Source organism: Lipotes vexillifer, unplaced genomic scaffold, assembly GCF_000442215.2.
Source record: "Lipotes vexillifer unplaced genomic scaffold, Lipotes_vexillifer_v1.1 scaffold69, whole genome shotgun sequence".
Classification (NCBI taxonomy): Eukaryota; Metazoa; Chordata; class Mammalia; order Artiodactyla; family Lipotidae; genus Lipotes; species Lipotes vexillifer.
The window spans coordinates 2,547,956-2,552,163 of NW_006790942.1; the positions used below are offsets into that span (position 1 = coordinate 2,547,956).

General features: G+C 44.7%; 1 protein-coding gene across 1 annotated transcript in view; it reads right to left on the reverse strand.

Annotated features, from left to right (window-relative positions):
* The window catches only part of ST18 (ST18 C2H2C-type zinc finger transcription factor), a 66,430-nt gene that overhangs the window by 53,811 nt on the left and 8,411 nt on the right, over window positions 1–4,208 (reverse strand). The window lies entirely within an intron of this gene.

Below are 4,208 nucleotides of genomic sequence, written 5' to 3' on the forward strand. Positions count from 1 at the left end.
AAAATAAATATCTGTACCATCCTGCCGCACGACAGCTGCCGGCGATGGGTACGGGGCAGGGTCCTGGCTGCGAGGACGCCGAGGGCCCGTGTGCTCCGGCTCCAAACGTGGCACGGAGAGCAGGGCAGCGCTGCCGGATGCGACAGACGTCCCCAGGGCGGAATTCTGCGGGGGGCATTGCCACGCCACCCCGGCCGTCGGACTGGGCAGGTGGGTACCGCAGGTGGTACGCGGGGCAATTATCTGGGGACGTGGTTCCAGCCAAGGGGGAGGGGCCAAGGACCCTCCCCGTTAGCGCGCAGCCAGGGAGGGCGCGGTCAGCAGGGAGAGGACGCGTGTCTTGGGCGGGAAGGGAAGGACCCGAGTAGCTGGCCTGTGTGTTTCCTGAGACGGGATTTAACGCCGCGAGGTGGAGACTACACTCTTTGCTGTACGAGACAAAGGTGCATATGAAGGGCTTTGACATGCTGTATGATTTTGCGGGGGTATTTTTTACTTAGTCCAAAAAGGCTGCCAAATTTCCAGTCCGTTTGGGCACCTAATGTGTGTAGAATGCTAGTAAAAGTCTCCAGCGTTTCCCTTTGCGGCACGGCAGAAACTAACACAACGCTGTAAAGCAGCCACACACTCCAACACAAATTAATTAAAAAAAAAAGAACAGAGCACGAAATACAGGATCATTTGAATAGAATTTTGACCAGAACTCTTCTTATGATATATGGGAACTTGATGTGTGAAAAAGTAAATTTCTCTTCAATTGGGGGAAAAAAAATCCCCGATGTTCGATTACCATGGAATTGGTAGGGGGCTGGGTGCTGACACCCTGTGAGAGCGACTTGGAAAGAATCGGGAAGGAGAGGTGATGTGAATTCTGATGGGCTTCCTCCCTTGGATCTGGTCCAGGCGAGGCCGTATTTCTAACCCACACTGAGAGCTTTGGCCACACTGTCTGCGGGAAGCCAGGGAGGGTGTGGGAGATAAGGCAGGCTGGCACCTGACCAGGTGTGGGTTGCTGACCGTCCGTGCTGCACTGTGTCTGCCAGCCCCTCCTCTGCGGGGAGCAAAGATGCCCCACGGTGCTCTCCGGGGGGCCGGCGCCTGTGCCTGACACGAGCTGGAGCTGCAGCTCTGGGGGAGCTTCTCGGGCCTGGCTCTTCCTCTTTTCTTTTCTTTGCTGGATGCTGCTTCATGAAAATGACCTTATACTCTGGTGACCTGACGTCCTGGTTTGCCTGGGACTGTCCCGTTCATACCTGATGGACTCGTGGGATTGTTCCCATGGCTCCCCTTCACCCCGAAAGTGTCGTAGGCTGTAGGATAAATTATATGGCGACTCTAGTTAGACTAGGGGGACCCAAAGTGGCAACAGGACAGCAAAACTTGGTATTGTTAGAACTGCCGACTCATCGGAAGGCTTGGGTGAAACGGTATTTTGAAATCCTAGTGTTCTGTCCCTGAGAGCAAAGTCACATGCCCAAGGTGCACGGGGATTAGTGCTTACTTAGGAGCATGGAATACTCACAGGAGAAAAAAGCTCCTCTTATGCTCCCACACCAGGGACGGGAGCAGGACCGTGAACCTGGACAGCCTCTGGATGAAGCCTGGAGGCCCCTGCCGTCGGTCACTGTTTTGCCTGTTTCTTCCTGGTCTAGTCTGGAGCTCCCTGTGTGGACTTTACATCCCAGTGCAGGACCTCGCCCTACACACAGGCTGCACTGTGGACTCACCCAGTCCCATTAGCGATTCTCTAAGTCTCCACCGTGCACATTCTATTGCCTGGTTAATTTTTGTAAACAAAAAAACCTTTAAAAAGTTCTATAAAAATGACCAAAGTATCATCAAGTGTTTTAAGCCATGGCACAAATAATTAGTGTCTCCAAAGACTGGAATTCATTGGCTGAAGGTACTATCAGTTGCAAGATGAAACATCATTTTATGTGCTAGTAAGGAAGGAAAAACCATTGAAAACTGAATAATGGCACATGTTTCTAATTTCACAGAGATGCTAAGATGGGAAAACTGTGCAGCTTAGAATGGATGAAATATAGTATATTGGAAATGGTGGGGTTTTGGAATTTGAAGTAAATTTCATCTTTTTCTTTTCTGATTTTGTAGTTCATTAAAAAAAAAAAAAACCCAACACCCACACAGGTAAGTTCCACAAGTTGGGTGTGAGTGGAGCGCTCAGAGCTGCTACCACACCCTCCTGCTCCAGACCACATACAATCCTTAATATTCTGTCTCCATCCCAGCCCTTACAGTATGTTTGCACAGAACTATTATCTTACTCCTCACTAAATGACATTCTTTTATTCTTTTTTTCTCAACTCTGAGCTGCAAGACAGTATTTGACAAGACTACTTGTAGGTGAGTACTAAAATGGATTTAAAATATACAATTGATTTCTGGATAAATCTCAGCAGTCAGGACATCTAACCACACTAGCGCATTATTCTTGTCAGAGCTTTAGGTCCATGACCTTGATTATCTCTAAGATACTCCTCTCCGAATTCTGTGGTTCTCAGATTTTAGGGTGCCCAAGAATCACCTCAGGAACTTGCTTTTAAAAACAAGCAAGTTACGCACATGAAAAGATGCTCAACATTGCTAATTATTTGAGAAATGCAAATCAAAACTACAATGAGGTATCACCTCACACGAGTCAGAATGGCCATCGTCAAAAAATCTACAAACAATAAACACTGGAGAAGGTGTGGAGAAAAGGGAGCCCTCCTACACTGTGGGTGGTAATGTAAACAGGTGCAGTCACTATGGAGAACAATATGCAAGTTCCTTAAAAAACTAAAAATAGGGCTACCATATGATCCAGCAATCCCACTCCTGGGCATATATCCTGAGAAAACCATAATTCGAAAAGATACATGCACCCCAATGTTCATTTCAGCACTATTCACAATAGCCAAGACATGGAAGTAACTTAAATGTCCATCAACAGAGGAATGGATAAAGAAGATGTGGTACATAGATACAATGGAACATTACTCAGCCATAAAAAGGATGAAATAATGCCATTTGTAGCAAGATGAATGGACCTGGAGATTTTCATACTAGGTAAAGTAAGACTTGACAGAGAAAGACAAATATCATATGATATCACTTATATGTGGGATCTAAAAAAATGATACAAATGAACTTATTTACAAAACTGAAACAGACTTGCAGACTTCAAAAACAAACTTACAGTTACCAAAGGGGAAAGGGGGGGGAGGGATAAATTAGGAGTTTGGGATTAACATGTACACACTACCATATATGAAATAGATAAACAACGTCTTGCTGTACAGCACAGGGAACTCTACTCAGTATTCTGTAATAACCTATATGGGAAAAGAATTTGGAAAAGAATGGATATAGGTATATGTATAACTGAACCACTTTGCTGTATGCCTGAAACTAACACTACATTGTAAATCAATCTACTCTAATATAAAATAAAAATTAAATTAAAAAATTAAAAGAAAAAGCAAGTTCTGAAGCAGTAAGTCTGATGGGATCCTGGAAATACTCATCTTAACAAGCCAAAGACCACCCCTTGGGAAACTCCACGTAACTGGAGGCCTCATCATCAGGCCCACCTGGTGCAAGACCCAGGGGCGGGGGGCATCTTTATGGGCACACGGAACAGAACACAGTTTTCCCAAAGTCTGAGGATCAGTTTTAAGGTCTCCTCCGAGCACACTGACTGACTCATTCAAAGTTTGGTCCAGACGTCTGTGGACCCTCAGTTAGAGAGCTTGTAAAAGCACAGGCTTATAAAGGCATTAGCATCCAGTCTTGTCCTAAGAAGGATCGGAGCATCCTGCCTGGCTTACAGGTAGCTTGACATTATTCTGAAGCTCAAAAGCAGTCAGATGATCCCAGAAAGAGGGTGGGAAAGAAAAATTAAATTTCTGGAAATGATTTGATTCATAAAATGATTTAAAATCCAGTAAATACAAATGTACTTCTAACATACCCAATATAGTACTTTTTAACAAGTACGATATATTTTTTAAAAGCAGTCATATTAAAAGAAATCCAGGTGAGTTAAAACCCTACAAACTGACCAAGCTTTAATCTGAGAACAATCTATTGAGTAGGAAAAAAATATTGTTAGTTTTAAAATATAAATTAGGTTTTTAAATTGTGCTGTCAAAAAGCTATCTGGGAGAAGCAATCAAATCTGACTCATTTCCGCCCCCCCCCCC